This window comes from Ceratotherium simum, chromosome X, assembly GCF_057802395.1.
Source record: "Ceratotherium simum simum isolate JZ-2026a chromosome X, ASM5780239v1, whole genome shotgun sequence".
Taxonomy (NCBI): Eukaryota; Metazoa; Chordata; class Mammalia; order Perissodactyla; family Rhinocerotidae; genus Ceratotherium; species Ceratotherium simum.
This window is the reverse complement of record NC_141940.1, coordinates 110392126-110410607: the sequence shown is the minus strand read 5'-3', so window position 1 is coordinate 110410607 and position 18482 is coordinate 110392126. Positions and strand designations below refer to the sequence as shown.

Sequence of the window (18482 nt, the reverse complement as noted above, 5' to 3'; positions counted from 1 at the left end):
CATCTTTCTCTATACAAGCACTATCCAGTAGAACTTTCTGCGATGGTAGAAATGTTTTGATTCTCTGCTATTCAATCCCATAGCCATTGGCCACATGTGACTACTGGACACTTCAAATATGGCTAGTGTGACTAAGGAATTGAATTTTTTATTTTAAGTGATTTTAAATTCAAATAGCCACATGTTGCTAGCGGCTACCATATTGAATACAGCTGTGTATTACCTACTTTGAACATTATATAAGGTACACATACAGGGTGCAGATGCCTTTTAAAATCTCTCAAGCTATGTTAGATCACCTCGACATCAAAATAGAAATTAAAAATGCATCCATTTCTGTAACCCTTTCATTAATCTAATTTGCAATTGCACAAGGAGTTATTTTTTTATTTAACATACTACTACTACTACTAATAATAATGTATTTGTAAATAAGGCCATGTCAAATGATGAGGAGATTTTCCTACCAGACATGTAGGAACCGAAATCCTTTTCTCCAGGAAGTAATATAACCATCTGTGTGCATCAGTTGGATCAGCTCTGTTTGTTCCACTTGAACAGAGACTAGGAAGTGGCAACGTGAACATCCCAGTCATCCATTAATAGATACAGCCAATCACTCCGAACCCCACTGGTCACTAACCAGCAAGTCTTGTTGCAGTCTCTAGACAAATGACCTCGATTCCTGTTTTGGTGATGCCTTGAGCTCTCAAGGGATGTGAAAAATTCTAAGAACCTCTCAAATCAAAATTACTTTGAGCTCACTTTAATTTCAAGGTAAATAAATATATGCCATGCAGCCCCTTTTCAAAGTTAGTGTGAGAAATTAAATGAACTGAAAAGAAGTTATAATTTCAAAAGGATAGTGGAAACACTATCGTGTCCCTCATTTTAAAACCCCTCAAAAAGGCATCCATGTTGGAAAGGAAGAAATAAAGCTGTCACTATTTGCAGATGACATGATATTTCATATAAAAAAACCCTAAAGACTCCAGCAAAAAACTATTAGAACTTAGACGAATTCAGTAAAGTTGAAAGATACAAAATCAATATACAAAAATCTGTTGCATTTCTACACACTAATAATGAACTATCGGAGAGAGAAATTAAGAAAACAATACCATTTACGATTGCATCAAAAAGAATGAAATATCTAGGAATAAATTTAACCAAGGAGGTGAAAGACCTGTACACTGAAAACTATAAGACATTGATGAAAAAACTTGAAGACAAAAAAAAATGGAAAGATATTCTACACTCATGGATTGGAAGAATTCATATTGTTAAAATGACATACTACCCAAAGCCATTTACAGATTCAACGCAATCCCTATTAAAATTCCAAAGGCAGTTTTCAAAGAAATGGAACAAACAATCCTAAAATTTGTATGGAACCACAAAAGACCCTGAATAGCCAAAGCAATCTTAAGAAAGAACACAGCAGGAGGCATCAGGCTTCCTGATTTCAAACTATATTACAAAGCCATAGTAATAAAAATGGTAATCAAAGTATATTAATCAAAAACAGTATTGGTGGAGAGAAGTCAAGATGGTGGCGTAAGCAGACTGGGAACTCACCTCCTCCCACAGAACAGCCAGTTTACAACTACTGATGGAAAAATTACCCCGAGAGAGAACTGAAAACTGGATAAGAGGAACTCCTGCAACAAAGGAGAATCCTAATTGAGGTGGAAGAGGCAGAAACTCCCTTCTGGAGAGAAAAAACACCACCTTCACAAGCTGCAGTGCTTCACGGACGCCCTGGAGCAGCGCACAGGTACACAGCCCTCCCTGGAGGCACGGGGCCGTGAGCCGGGGAGTGCCCCCACTGGGGGCATTTTGTGGACCCAGCACAATTGAGATGAGTGGCATAATATCTGACTTTGCCTGCTACTAAAACATTGGGGAGTACCACCAGAAAACCTGGTTCACAAAGAAATTAAAACCAGCTCTTAAAGGGCCCACACGCAAACTTACCCATTTCAGAAAGCAACCTAAAATCACCAAAAAGAAAGGTGCACGGTGCTTTGGTGAAAAGAGACTCACCTGATAGGCTCTGAGTGCATTGCAGTGAGAGGTGAGACCTCTCCAGGGACTGGGACATTGGCGGTGGCCATTGTTGTGGCCTGGTGTGGGCGTGCTGACATACATGCCATTGGAGTTCTCCCTGGGGCCTGCTAGTCCAGGTCTGCCCCACCCACTAGACCACCGATATACTCCAGCGGAGCCAGGGCAGGCAGCCTACCCTAGAGACTGGCCCCACCCAACAACAAGCCCTCAGGCAACTTGTGGGCCTGCATATATTGGTGACTGGATTCTATGCAGCCTGGCAACTGAGCCCACTTCAGTGGGGCAGGGCGTGCACAAGGAGCGGGTGGAGAGTGTGGGGCAGGGGTGGAGTGTGTGGGGCTCCCGCTGTGGAGAGACTGGGTCCACTTCAGGAGGTTGGGGCATGCACACGGGGGAGGATTGTGTTGACTGTGTGTGTGGACCTGTGGGCGGCAGGGCTTGCCAGCTGCAGAAGACTTGTGCTTCTCAAAGACCCACATAGGGGGTTTGCCCCACCTTCTAAAGCCTGAAAAAATTGGGTGCTCCCATGTATGAGGCCAGCCCCACAAAGCTGCAATACACAGAGAGATGACAAGAGACCTGAAGACTGGAGGCTTATAGCATTTGTAAGCCCCTGAGCCTAACAACCTGCCATGCTGGCGGCCTACACACTTAAAAGAAATACTGCAACACAAATGTGGTATTAGAACTTGCAGCCAACTGTGCTGGGGCTCCCCACACCTGATAAAGAGACTGAAGGGCCCACAACAACTACAAGCAGCTGAGCATTACAACAGCTGGCCAGCAGCATAACTCGGCCTCCCTGGGCGCCTACAGGGAGAGCAAACAGGCCACAACAGAAGGACACATGTAGCCCACATAGGGGTCACCCCTGGAACATTGAGAACTGAGGGAAGCATACTGCAGTCCTCCTAAGGCATCACTTATATAAGGTCACCTATCCAAGAGCAGGAGACGTAGCTGACCTACCTAATACATAGACAAAAGCACAGGGAAAGAGGCAAAGGAATACATTCCAAGTAAGGGAACAGGACAAAACCCCAGGAAAGGAACTAAGTGAAACAGAAATGAGCAACCTACCTGACACAGAGTTCAAACTAAGAGTGTTAAGGATGATCACTGATCTGGGGAGAAGAATAGATGAGCTCAGAGAGAATGTCAACAAAGAAATGGAAGATATAAAAAAGAACCAATCAGAAATGAAGAATACAATACTGGAAATGAAAAATTCACTAGATGGACTCAAAAGCAGAGTAGAGGATACAGAAGAACGGATCTGTGAGCTGGACAAAAGACTAGAAGAAATTACCCAAGCTGAACAGGTAAAAGAGAAAAGAATTAAAAAGAGTGAGGACAGTCTAAGGGACCTCTGGGACAACATCAAGCACACTAACATCCGTGTTATAGGTGTCCCGGAAGAAGAGCGAGACAAAAGTGTAGAGAATCTGTTTCAAGAAATAATAGATGAAAACTTCCCTAACCTAAGGAAGGAAACAGACATCCAGGTACAGGAAGCACAGAGACCCCCAAACAAGATAAACCCAAAGAGGCCTACACCAAGACACATCATAATCAAAATGTCCAGAATTAAAGATAAAGAGAGAATCCTAAAAGCTGCAAGAGAAAGACAAGTTACATACAAAGGATACCCCATAAGACTATCAGCTGACTTCTCAGCAGAAACCTTACAGGCTAGAAGAGAGTGGCAGGATATATTTAAAGTGCTAAAAGGAAAAAACTTAAGCCAATAATATTCTACCTGGCAAGGTTATCATTCAAAATGGAAGGAGAGATAAAAAATTTCCCAGACAAGCAAAAATTAAAGGAGTTTGTCACCAAGAAACCAGTGCTACAAGAAATGTTAAAGGGAATGATTTAAGGGGAAAAGAGAAGACGACAAATAGGAAAAATCATCTATTTCCATGATAAGAGGGTAATGGATACAAATGCACAAAAAAGAGGTTAGATGATATCAAAAACATAAAATGAGGGAGGAGGTGAGTTAAAGAGTAGAGCTTTCAGACAGAGGTTAAACTAAAGAGACCATCAATTCTGTACAGAAGGAGAAAGGAACAGAGAAGGACTACTAAAACACTAAGAAAAAAAAAGTTGAAAACTGGCAGTAAGTACATACTTATCAATAGCTACTTTAAATGACAATGGACTAAATGTTCCAATTAAAAGGCATAGGGTGGCTGATTGGAAAAACAACAAGACCCATGTACATGCTGCATACAAGACACACTTCAGACCTAAAGACACTCACAAACTGAAAGTGAAGGGATGGAAAAGGATGCTCCACACAAATGGCAATGAAAAGAAAGCTGGGGTAGCAGTACTCATATCAGACAAAATAGACTTTAAAACAAAAACTGTAAAAAGAGACAAAGAAGGGCATTACATAATGATCAAGGGAACAATCCAACAAGAGGATATAACACTTGTAAATATCTACACACCCAATGTAGGTGCACCTAAATATACAAATCAATTATTAACAGACAGAAAAAGAGAAATAGACAGTAACACAATAACAGTAGGGGACTTTAAGACTCCACTTACACCAACGGATAGATCATCCAAACAGAAGATCAATAAGGAAACATTGGCCTTAAATGACACACTAGAACAGATGGACCTAGTAGATATATACAGAGCATTCCATCCAAAAACCAAAGAATACACGTTCTTTTCAAATGCACATGGAACACTCTCCAGGAGTGATCACATATTAGGCCACAAAACATGTCTCCATAAATTTAAGAAGATTGTAATAATACCAAGCATCTTTTCTGACCACAACGATATGAAACTAGAAATCAATTATAGGAAGAAAATAAAAAAAACTCACAAATACGTGGAGATTAAACAAAATGCTACTGAACAACGATTGGGTCAATGAAGAAATCAAAAAATACCTGGAGAAAAATGAAAATAAGACATGCCGGAATTTATGGGATACAGCAAAAGCAGTTCTAAGAGAGAACTTTATAGCAATACAGGCCTATCTCAACAAACAAGAAAAATCTCAAATAAACAATCTAACAGTTCACCTAAAGGAACTGGAAAAAGAAGAACAAACCAAGCCCAAAATCAGTAGAAGAAGGGAACTAATAAAAATCAGAGCAGAAATAAATGAAATGGAGACTAAAAAAACAATAGAAAAGATTAATAAAACCAAGAGATGGTTCTTTGAAAAGATAAACAAAATTGACAGACCTTTAGCTAGACTCACCAAGAAAAAATGAGAGAAGGCACAAATAAGTAAAATCAGAAATGAAAGAGGAGAAATTACAACAGACACCTCAGAAATACAAAAGATTATAAGAGAATACTATGAAAAGCTATATGCCAACCAATTCGACAATCTGGAAGAAATGGATAAATTCATAGAATCATACAACCTTCCAAAACTGGATCAAGAAGAAGTAGAGAATTTGAATAGACCAAGCACCAGGAAGGAGATCGAAACAGTAACCAAAAACCTCCCCAGAAATAAAAGTCCAGGACCAGACGGCTTCCCTGCTGAATTCTAGCAAACATTCAAAGAAGACTTAATACCTATCCTTCTCAAACTCTTCCAAATATTTGAGGAGGGGGGGAAGCTCCCTAACTCATTCTATGAAGCAGACATTACCCTAATACCAAAACCAGACAAGGCAACACAAAAAAAGAAAATTACAGGCCAATATCACTGATGAACATCGATGCAAAAATCCTCAACAAAATACTAACAAATCGCATACAACAATACATTAAAAAGATTATACACCATGATCAAGTGGGATTTATTCCAGGTATGCAGGGATGGTTCAACATTCGCCAATCAATCAATGTGATACACCACATAAATAAAATGAAGAATAAAAATCACATGATCATCTCAATAGATGCAGAGAAAGCATGTGACAAGATACAGCATCCATTTACGATAAAACCTCTGAATAAAATGGGGATAGAAGGAAAGTACCTCAACATAATAAAGGCCATATATGACAAACCCACAGCTAATATCATCCTCAATGGTGAAAAACTGAAAGCTATCCCTCTAAGAACAGGAACCAGACAAGGATGCCCACTCTCACCACTCCTATTTAACATAGTACTGGAAATCCTAGCCAGAGCAATCAGGCAATAAAAAGAAATAAAGGGGATCCAAATTGGAAAGGAAGAAGTGAAACTCTCACTATTTGCAGATGACATGATTTTATATATAGAAAACCCTAAAGAATGCACCAAAAAACTTTTAGAAGTAATAAACGAATACAGTAAAGTTGCAGGATACAAAATCAACATAAGAACATCAGTTGCATTTCTATACACTAACAACGAAGTAGCAAAAGGGAAATTAAGAATACAATCCCATCTACAATTGCAACAAAAAGAATAAAATACCTAGGAATAAACTTAACCAAAGAGATGAATGATCTGTACATTGAAACCTATAAAACAATGCTGAAAGAAATTGAAGAAGACACAAAAAATGGAAAGATATTCCGTGCTCTTGGATTGGAAGAATTAACATAGTTAAGATGTCCATACTTCCTAAGGCAATCTATAGATTCAGTGCAATCCCTATCAATGTTCCAACAATATTTTTCACAGAAATAGAACAAAGAATCCTAAAATTTATATGGAACAACAAAAGACCCCGAATAGCTAAAGGAATCCTGAGAAAAAAGAACAAAGCTGGAGGTATCACATTCCCTGATTTCAAAATATACTAGAATGTTATAGTAACCAAAACAGCATGGTACTGGCACAAAAACAGACACACAGATCAATGGAATAGAATCAAAAGCCCAGAAATAAACCCACACATCTATGGACAGCTAATCTTTGACAAAGGAGCCAAGAACATACAATGGAGAAAAGAAAGTCTCTTCAACAAATGGTGTTGGGAAAACTGGATAGCCACACTCAAAAAAATGAAAGTAGACCCTTACCTTATACCATACACCAAAATTAACTCCAAATGGATTAAAGACTTGAATGTAATACCTGAAACTATGAAACTTCTAGAAGAAAACATAGGCAGTGTGCTGTTCAACATCGGTCTTAGCAACATATCTTCAAGCACCATGACTGACCAGGCAAGAGAAACAATAGAAAAAAGAAACAAATAGGACTACATCAAACTAAAAGGCTTCAGCACACCAAACAAAACCATCAGCAAAATCAAAAGACAACCTAACAATTGGTTAGGTTGATTGGAAGAAATTGGAAGATATTTGCAAACCATACATCTGATAAGGGGTTAATCTTCAAAATATATAAAGAACGCATGCATCTCAACAACAAATAAACTACCAACCCAATTAAAAAATGGGCAAAAGACTTGAACAGACATTTCTCCAAAGAAGATATACAGATGGCCAACAGGCACATGAAAAGATGTTCAACATCATTAACTATCAGGGAAATGCAAATCAAAACTACAATGAGATATCACCTCACGCCCATCAGAATGGCTATAATTAATAAGACGGGAAACAACATGTGTTGGAGAGGATGTGGAGAGAAGGGAACTCTCCTACACCGCTGGTGGGAGTGCAAACTTGTGCAGCCACTATGGAAAACAATATGGAGATTCCTCAAAAAATTAAGGATAGAACTACCATATGATCCAGCTATTCCACTGCTGGGTATTTATCCAAAGAACTTGAAAACACTCATCCGTAAAGACACATGCATCCCTGTGTTCACTGCAGCATTAGTCACAATAGCCAAGACTTGGAAGCAACCTAAGTGCCCATCAAGGGATGAAAGGATAAAGATGATGTGGTATATATACACAATGGAATACTACTCAGCCATAAGAAACGATGAAATCCAGCCATTTGTGACAACATGGATGGACATTGAGGGTATTATGCAAAGTGAAATAAGTCAGAGGGAGAATGTCAAATACCGTATGATCTCCCTCATTAAGTAGTAGATAATAACAACAACAAACAAACACATAGAGACAGAGATTGGATTGGTGGTTACCAGAGGGGAAGGGGGGAGGGAGGAGGTCGAAAGGGATAATTCAGTACATGTGTGTGGTGTTGGGTTGTAATTAGTATTTGGGTGGTGTACATGATGTAATCTATGCAGAAATAGAAGTATAATGATGTACACCTGAAATTTATACAATGTTATAAACCAATGTTACTGCAATAAACAAAAAATTTAAAAAAAACAGTATTGGCATAAAAAATAGACCTATAGATCAACAGAACAGACTAGAGAGCCCAGAAATAAACTCCCAAATATATAACGAATTAATTTATGACAAACGAGCCAAGAATTTGCAATCGGGAAAGGACAGTCTATTCAACAAATGGTATTGGGAAAACTGGACAGCCACATGCAAAAGAATTAAACTGGACCACTCTCTTATACCATACACAAAAATTAACTCAAAATGGAGTAGAGATTTACACATATGACTTGAAACCATAAAACTCCTAGAAGGAAACATAGGCAGTAAGTTCCTTGACATCAGTCTTGGTGATGATTTTTCGGATCTGACACCAAAAGCAAAGGTAACAACAGCAAAAACAAACAAGTTGAACTACATCAAGCTAAACAGCTTCTGCACAGCAAAAGAAACCATTAACAAAATGAAAAGGCAACCTACTGAATGGGAGAAAATATTTGCAAATCATGTATCTGATAAGGGTTTAATATCCAAAAAATACAAAGAATTCATACAACTCAATAGCAAAAAAGCAAACAATCCAATTAAATAGGCAGAGGATCTGAAGAGACATTTTTCCAAAGAAGACATACAGATGGCCAACAGGTACATGAAAATATGCTCAACATCACTAATTATCAGGGAAATGCAAATCAAAACCACAATGAGACATCACTTCACACCTGTTAGAATGCCTATCATCAAAAAGACAAGTGACAAGTGTTGGTGAGGCTGTGAAGAACGAATCCTTGTGCACTGCTGGTGGGAATGTAAATTGGTACAGCTACTGTGGGAAACAGTATGGAGGTTCCTCAAAAAATTGAAAATACAACTACCATATGATCCAGCAATCCCACTTCTGATTATTTATCCAAAGGAAACAAAAACACTAATTCAAAAAGACATATGCACCCCCATGTTTACTGCAGCATGATATATAATAGCCAAGATATGGAAACAACCTAAGTGTCCATTGATGGATGAATGGATAAAGAAAATGTGATATATACATATACAATGGAATGTTATTTAGCCATAAAAAAGGAAGTCTTGCCATTTGCAACAAACTGGATGGACCCTGAGGGCATTAGGCTACGTGAAGTCAGACAGACAAAGACGAACACCGTATGATCTCACTTATATGTGGAATCTAATAAAAAAGAAAACAACAACAAAAAACAAAATCATAGATACAGAGAACAGATTGGTGGTTGCCAGGGGCAGAGGGTGGGGGTAGGCGAAATGGGTGAAGAGGGTCAAAAGGTACAAACTTCCAGTTATGAAATAAATAAATCCTGGGCATGTAATGTACAGCATGGTGACTACAGTTACTAATACTGTATTGTATATTTGAAAGTTGCCAAGAGTAGATCTTAAAAGTTCTCATCACAAGAAAAAAAATTGTAACTATGTATGATGGTGGATATTAATTGGACTTTTTGTGGTGATCATCTCACAATACATACAAATATCAAATCATTACGTGTACACCTGAAACTAATATAATGTTGTATGTCAATTATACTTCAATTAAAATTTTTTTTAATTAAGAAAAAAAGATAAAACCCCTCGGCACAGCCTCAGATTCTTAGTTAAGCAAGTTCAAGTCTTCCTGTCTCGGGAGTTTTGAGCTGGATTAGAAAATGTGAAAATTAAATCTTGTTAGAGACTACATCTACCTGTGGAGATCTTGAAATCCATGCCATGAAAATGGAAAACAAATCAGATCTCACTCTTTATCTTTGTTATCCAATAATGCTGCCCTCACCAACGATTCAGACCATTGACCAAAGTTCTTTGGGGGAAATCTCAGTTTTCCCAATGCTTATTAGAACATTTCTGTTTATGACAAGTCCTCATATTTGCATGGTATTTAAGAACTTATTGATTGCTTTCATCTACACTGACCTTCAATCCACACCATAACACTGGGAGGTGGGTATTACAGTCTAACTTTTGCAGATGAGGAAATTTAGGCTCAAATGGTCTAATTGATAGGGAAATGATCCACTGAAACAGACAGGAAGGTAGAAAAGAAATCTAAGTCTAATTTCCAGAAAAACAGGCTTGGGTCAGAAGGCTAGGGAATCACATCAAACTCTCCACTGTCTTAAACATAATACGTTTTGAGAAGTGGACTAGCCATTTCACATTGAATTAACCACAAGGAACCCAGCACAGACTGTCCCAAGGCAGATTAATGGAAGCAGAATTTGAGAAAATACCTTTGAGCCTTCTTGAAGTACATGTTATAGTATGTGAAGCTTTTACAGTTTTTTTTTTTCTGAATCAAGGACTGGCACACTGTATGAGTTTTATAAAAAGGCAAGCCTCTTTTCCTTGAAACCAGTCAGAAGCCTGAAACCTCATTAGATGTTTACCATAATAAATCACCTTAATATATCTCACTTTGCTAAGTTGTTATCCAATTAGTGTAATGTAAGCCAAGGCTGTGCAAGGAGCTAGCTGAACTCAGTTTAAACCTATTAGGGAAATTTACTTACCCCTGAATTGACCTGTTTTGAATACTGAGCCATATTTTCAGGGACAGATTAAGAAACAGATTCCAGCCTGAATATAGCAGACTCTTTTTCCTTTAAATTAAATCTATATGAGAAGCATAGAACTTTTACAGCCTTTATTTGAAGTTGCAACATGAAGTGATATTCTGTTGAACACTTTCCGGGTAGCTATGGCAACAATGATTATCACCACATACTACCAACCAAAATACCACCTGCATCTACGTCTATTCTAAACCTCTAATTAAAAAGAAAAGCCCAGTTCAAATTTCCAGTTGGTAAATTTGGGAGAAAACTTCAAAAAAAATGTTGGGAAATCTATTTAGGTTTTGCTTCTGTGTTCGGTTCATGGAGTTTTTTTTCCTTTCAGGACAATTTAAGTCTGACTCTCTCTTCCTGCCCACAGCAGATCCACCCACACTGTTAAGTTTCTGGTGAAACAGAGGTTTCAGCATTTCCTTTTCTAAGGAGTTAATCAGTAATGAGAGCTCCAGGGACCAAAAGAAAAGTACTCCTTTCAAACAATTATCTCTATGTGCACAAGAATTTTAGACTTGTTCTTAGCTTCTCTGTAGGAAGGAAAGAGAGGGGCTGGGGGAAGGAAAACAGGAAAAGGAGGTAAAGACTGAAGAGAAAGGAAGCTAGGAAAAGGAAAACAGAAGGAAATTGGGTGAAGGAAAATGAGCCCATGATCAAAAAAGGGGGCAATCTCTTTAAATCTGTGAGGAGGAGGCAAGGGGGAAAGCATGCATGATCCATGGAAAGTAGAAACAGGCTTCATACAGGGTGAGAATGGAAGATTCTGTAGTAGACTAAATGCAGGAACCGGCTGCAGTTCTTCACCCTATTTCTGTGCTCTTTGCCCCGTCATTTTGCAGTGCCCACCCATTCCTACTCACTTTGACTTGCTTTAGCCAGTAGGATATTAGCAAACATGATGGAAGCAGAGGCTTGACAAGCAATTGTGCGAGTAGGCTTGTTTGCTCTTGTCCTTTGCCACTGCTGTGAGAGCATTATCGGGCTAGCCTGCTGGAGAATGAAAGACACGTGGCGCAGAGCTAATGTGCTCCTGTCTTCCCAGCCAAGGCCATCTTAGATCAGCTGACAGCTAGCATACTGAGAAATATCCAAGCAAGCTCAGCCTATATCAAGAAAGCTGCCTTGGTCAACTGGCAGCTGACTACAGACACAGGAGTGAGCCCTGACTGGATCAACTAAATAAGTGTATATTGTTGTATGTCACCAAGGATGCTTGTTATGCAGCATTACTGTAGTGATAGACAACTGATACAGGTATATACCCTGTTAATCAAAGACTTTCAGTCTATGCCCATTACATTAATGCTGTCTAACACATAATCTTGTAAATAGGTGTCAAAAGTCCGTAGGAAAAAAACAGAATGTAGAATGATCCTAAAATAAATACAGTAAATGCAAACTTTTGAACATAATAGGTGTTCTTAGCCACCAAAATAGAACCCAGAACATTCTCCAAGGTAAGGTCATTGGGATTCTAGAACTACAAAAACTTGGAAAGAATCCAGCCAATCCTGTTGGATGATAAATTGAATTTAAGTAATTAAAAGGATACAAGCAACCTTTATTCGTAGTCGCTAACACTGCACCAACTAATGGACTGAAGAGTTTGCAAATTCTCAGGTGCCCTCTTAATTGCAGCTGAATAGCTGTAACCATAAAAGCAGTTTTCTCCAACTGTGGGCTTGAGGGTAAACAGGGTAGGTGATCCCTGGTGAATCTGTGCTTCCAACTGCAAGAACAGAGGGTAACAGCTGGGATCAACACCACACTCCCTAGCTTACTATAAAAATAACAAATGAATTGTCATTGGAACCAAAAAAAAAAATACCTTGAAAATGTATCTGGAAGAGCACTGCATTCACCTTCTGCAAACTGTACTGTACAAAGAAAAACAGAACTGGAAAATGGACAATACAAGCAATTAGGATGGAAATGTTTCTTTTCTTATGAAGCTGGGTTACATTTTCTTTCAAATGAGAAGTGCTTCTGTAGGGCCATGTTACAGGGTTATTTGCCAAGGGGAGATCTGTATACGAAGTGAATGAGACAATACTCTCTGAATCCCAGATCATGCGTTTAATCAAATACTGTTAGGTACACAGCTGAGTAAACTGAGTAACATCATGTTGAAATAACATAAAATGGATTCTTGATTGACTGCAGTAATTAGGGAACAGTGGTGTGAACAATCCCTGAATCACTATTCTATTTCTATTCCTACTTCTGAAGGATTTCTAGTTTTGTATTCTGATCCTTACCCAACTCATACGTGGCCCCCATGGCGTGGCAGAAATCACTAGTATCTCTCCTCAGCAGTTGGAACCCCACTCTGTCTCACACCTTCCTTGAGTGGGTGGTAGAGGAAAGAGAAGAAAACTGATGGGTTTACAAGGCCTTTTCAAATGTTGTGAGGTGTGGGAAGACAGCTGACTCTCGCTCCTTGAACCTTTTCCTTCTTCCCCAGTTTTTAATGGCTTCTAGATGCCACCAAGATAGTTCAGAGAATGTGAGGAAATTAGAGAAATCTAATGAAAAGCAATGAAGCTTCAAACCCCTTGAGATTTGTTCATTCTTCTATCCATCCATTCAACAAACTCAAATTTGTTTGACTCAAACTCAAACTCAGTTCAAATACTGAATGCCTACTCTGTGCCTGCCATGTGTTAAGTGCTGTGGAAACACTGATGAACAAAGCCTGTAGCTTTCCTGAAGGAGATGCTTGACTAATGAGGGGGGGGTAACTAAGTACTTACAATATAACACTGGTGTGCCATGGTGCAGAGTGTAGAAGTGCTATGGGGGCATTGGGGAAGGAGCGACCAAATCCACCCAAGCAGTGGAGTTGGGGAGGCTCCAAGGTGAAGAGGGCAGGGCACTTTTTAAAGAGTATGCAACAAAATCAGGTGGATAGTGGAAAGTTAACTTCAAAATGATACATTAAGTGGGTCTGGTCTCAGAAGTCAAACCAACCAACCCATATTGTCCTTGGGCCTCCACTAATAGGCTCCAAAATCTCAAATTTTAGAACTATGGATGTATGTGCATTAGTACAAAAGTCTTGGCATAAATAATTGCTACCATTACATAGGCCTGAAATATCTGTTAGATTCCAGAAACCGTGCTAGGCACGGTCTCTTATTTGTTTGAAAGAGGGGTGGGTGCTTTTTACGTTTCCTTCAATTCATATGAAATCTGAGATTTATAATGATAGATTTAGCAGCCTTTTTGTAACTACTTGAACAACAAAATACACTTTGGATTTAGGTTTTGCTCTCTCAAATTAAGATATTACTTTAATTTGGGGGAAAAAGTATATGGTCATAAAGCAAACAAAATGAGGTGTGTTCTTTCTACTGAAAGTATGACTTCAAGGATGCTATGTTACATTGGGAGATCTAATCAGACAGACTTTTAGCTCAAAATATTTTTCCCAGGTGAATACATTTTATTTTACTTTTTGTTCTGGAGAAGAAAGGCCAAGGAAACTTGCCACTGGCTAAAGAGAGGGGACTTGGACTCAAATACAGCGCATTTTCTTAAATGAGTTCCTTAGATTTATAGGTTGATTGCGTTAGAAGGCCAGGTAAGTGCATTTTGTCATTACCACTCGACTTTTGTGCTTCTTCACTTTGTAGGGAGTAAAGTCAAAGCTGACTACTGAAAAGAAACCAATTGCAACATTTTCAAAAATATTCCCCAAAGCATACTTTGGCCCATAAACAAATTTAAGTCAAGGAAAAATTAAGAGGCCATATTTTACAGACTGGAGACTACAATTTATAGTGCTTATGCGATTTCTCTGCTTGAAGTTCAAAATGTAGAGTAGTCAACTTATGGATCTCATTTAAGCCTTCAAATAATCTCACGAAGTAGGAATTATCACTATTTTACAAGTGAGGAAACTGAGGCTCAGAAAGCTTTAGGATGTTGTAAGTGAAGCAGCCAAGACTGAACTGTAGGACTGATAGACTTCAAAAACCAGTATTTTTCTAACACATTACCTGTGATTAAACCATTTTTGGTTTGATTTGATAACCAAAATACTAGATTCTGTTGATGCTGTTGAGCTAGCTATAAAACAGCTCAATCTGGAGACTGATAAAGCTAACACAAGACATATTGAATAAGTAATCTCACTACTCTTTAGTGAAGCAGGAGATAACAATTCCCATCATGGAAAAAGAAAAGAATGGAGCAAGCTCATCATCTTGCAATTAAGTATCATGGCAGGGGAGGATAAAATATCAAACCAAAATGGAAAGACAAGACAAAAAACAGTTTTGTGTAGGTGGAAGAAACTTAGCCCCAGATACATATAGCCCTTTAAGACAAGGCACCAATTAAATCGTTTTTTCTTTCTTTCTCCTAGAAGGAATGTTTGGGCCAGAAATATAATACTTTTATAACTTTCAAGCACTTTATAGTGTGCTTTCACATACACTATTGCATTTGATCTTCACAACTACTCTACCAATGGAACTTGTTAATGTCTCTGATAGATGCGGAGACCAAGTTCAGAGCAGATAAGCAATTTGTTGAAGCACGTAAACCATGATGAAGACAGCACTCAATGCCAAGCCTTCTAATCTCAAGTCTTTCCTTGGGAAAACACACTGCTTCTCCCTCTTCCTTTGAGCCAAAGAGAAACAACTTCAAAAATAGCTGGGAAAAAAATGAAAGTCATGTAACTCAAAATGAGTTACCCATAACTTGAGATCAGCTCATGCCCAAATGCACTGGGCACCAAATTAGTGTTCAAGCTGATTATTTCTAAAAGGTAAATCTTTGAACAGAGTCTATGTATAAAAAGCACAGTTAAAAATAAGATATGTGGGGGTCAATAATTAAGTGGGGAAAATATTTGTATTTCAGAATATGCTTAATACTTGTCTCTAAAACCCATTTTCTGCTTCCACATTGCTTGATATTAGATTTAATAAAGTACTAGACATGTAGGAGATACTCAATGTGTTCATTCAGAATTCTTAGTATAAAAAGGCCTGCATAAGAATTATTATTATTAAATTTAGGCAAGTTTGGACCTGCCATCTATATTATTAAGCAAAATTCCTATGGTTTAGAATTATATAATACCATGACCAAACCTCAACTTCAGTAGATCACAATATCAAAATTTATTTTTCTTGCCCGTGGGTTTGCGAGTAGGCTGCATTTCTTGACTAGCCTTGGCTGAGCTAGGCTAGACTCCAGGCTTCATATCAAGTTCATGTACGTAACATGTATCTTCAACATTCTGGGGCCAGAAGCTACTTCTGAGATGTTCTTCTCATGGTGGATGGTAGAAATGCAAGAGACCAAGCCAAACCATCAGAGCACACTTAAACCTTTTGCCCATTCATCAACTGATATTCCATTGTTCAAAGAAAGACACGTGGCCAAGCCTTACATCAATGGTGTGGGAAATAAACTCTGTTTCCTCTAGTGGGATGTACCACAAAGTGCACAGATTTATAATTCTGTTACAAGGAGGGAGTGAAGAGTTGGGAAAATTAATTCCATCTACAATATGGGAAATTTTCTTATGTCATAGTTGCATACTTTGTTTCAAAAAAAAAAAGTATTTCAAAGTTTGTTGTTAGAGTGTTGGTGTGTAGTGTGAGAGAAGTACCCAGAAATCAGGTTAGAAAAATTAAGATCAGATTGTGAAAGATTTTGAGTACCATGCCACCAAGTTTAGCCTTTACCCAAGAATAATGGGGAGCTACTAAAGCCCCTTTGACTGTATTCAGAGATCTCAACACCACTCACCCCCTACACTTCATTACAATATTACCTCGGGGATACATTCCAACCAAGTTTGTTTCATCCTCCTTGTCCATGCCTGGTGAGACTTTTAGCACACTGGGAAGATATTACTTACACAGCAAATTTTGCTGATTTATTTTAATTAGAATTAAAGCGAAATGGGAGAAAAAATTTAGTAATTAATATTTATTTTAATTAGAATTTATTATAATGGTTTAAAGTGGTTTACTTTAATTAGAATTAAAGTGGTAGAATTGAAGAAAAATGTTTTGCATGGTGTCTGCTCTATTATTGAGATCTTGCCTCAGAGAAGAGGGATTTTACTCTGTCTTTTTTCCCTCCTTTTGTCTGCCCCAACTTTGCCCATCTTCATTTCCTTTCTCATCTCACTATTGTCTGTTACATAAACAGGCGATGCACATGATTTAGGTGATCTCCAAGGCCCAACTACCAAGCATCCCATTGTTCCTGTCTGCCTGGATGCTATAATAATGAGCATGATATAAACTATACAGGGTAGTAGAATGAGCATATATGGCATTCTCTCTATGTTAACAAGACTCTGTGTCTTCACCTAATATCCTGACAAATATTATTTCTTTGCTACCCTAAAATTGTGGTAAGGGCATGGGTGAGAATCAGCTTGCTGAGTTTAACCCTCATGAAATGGAATAGATTTTGATTGGCAGAGTAAAACTGGGAAGGGTATGACAATGGAAGTGTCTACTCATTTTATACTTGAAAAGATTAGGAAAGCTTTCACCCTCTAACTAGAGATATATTTGAGTGCTTATCATTCATTCACAAATTTATTTATTCAACATATTAATTAAATGTCTACAACATTCCAGGCACGGTGATCCCAGGCTAGGACCTGAAAATACTATTATGAACCAAAACAGACACTTTTGTAGCCATGGGACTAAAGTAATTGGTATAGAATAAAAAAATGGACTTTGAGCAAAAAAGAACAGTAGTCTTCCAAATACTGGCCAAATGAGCTTAAGGAGATCATTTTACCTCTCTGATATTCTATTTTCTAGTCTGGACAATGGAGATAATGATATTTCGTCTACTTTCCTACCAGAGAAAAGTATATCAATTGTCATTTATGTGCGAGCACAGTACAAATGCCTTAAGTCAATATTATTTTGAATTTTGAACAACAACAGAATGCCTTAGGGAGATCACTTTAATGTAAGGACTATTGTATCCATCACTATATCAGCGTAACAAGAGACCACAAAATCTAAGTAGAACAGAATATGACCATTTATCTTTATTCTCATAGGTCTACAGGTCAGCTAGGGTAGCTCTACTTCAATCTGCAGGTCTGTGGGTTGATCAGGATGACTCTGCTCCATGTATCTTCTATTGTACTGTGACCAGTGGGCTACCAGAGAGGCATGTTGTTCTCAGGGCCATGGCAGAAGCTTAAGAAAGATAAGCAGAAACATGAGATGCTTCTTAAGGCTTAGGCCCAGAACTAGTGCACTGTCATTTCCACCCACATTCCACTAGCCAAAGACAATCATGTGACCAAACCCAACATCAGTGAGGTGGAGAATTATATGCCCACAGTGGCAGGGAGAAGCGGGTAAATATTTTCTGAACAATAATCTAAATCATCTCAAATCTCCTTTTCTCTAACTTTTCTGAGAATAATCTTGGGCAGGATATATGCTTTCAACATGCCATTTTCCCGCTCAAGAACCACAATGGCTCTGTATTTTATGTTTATTAACTAACTCAGCAACCATTACTAATCCCCTTCTACCCTGACATCTCCATTAGAGAGGCTGCGAAGCTCAATACTTCCTTTCCTAGCTTCCTTTGCCTCTAGGAATAGGCATGTGGCCCAGTTCTGTCCAATGAAAGAAAACAAAAAGCCTGACAAAGGC

At 38.3% G+C, this 18482-nt stretch overlaps 1 long non-coding RNA gene across 2 annotated transcripts in view; it reads right to left on the bottom strand.

Moving 5' to 3' along the window:
* The window catches only part of LOC147911990 (uncharacterized), a 253393-nt gene that overhangs the window by 156859 nt on the left and 78052 nt on the right, over nucleotides 1–18482 (bottom strand). The window contains exon 5 of one of the 2 annotated variants that reach the window (XR_015550612.1): nucleotides 17880–18014. The exons of the other annotated variant lie outside the window; for it this stretch is intronic. This is a non-coding gene — a long non-coding RNA (uncharacterized LOC147911990). Of the gene's footprint in view, nucleotides 1–17879; nucleotides 18015–18482 lie in introns of those variants that run through there. 2 annotated transcript variants of the gene reach the window in all.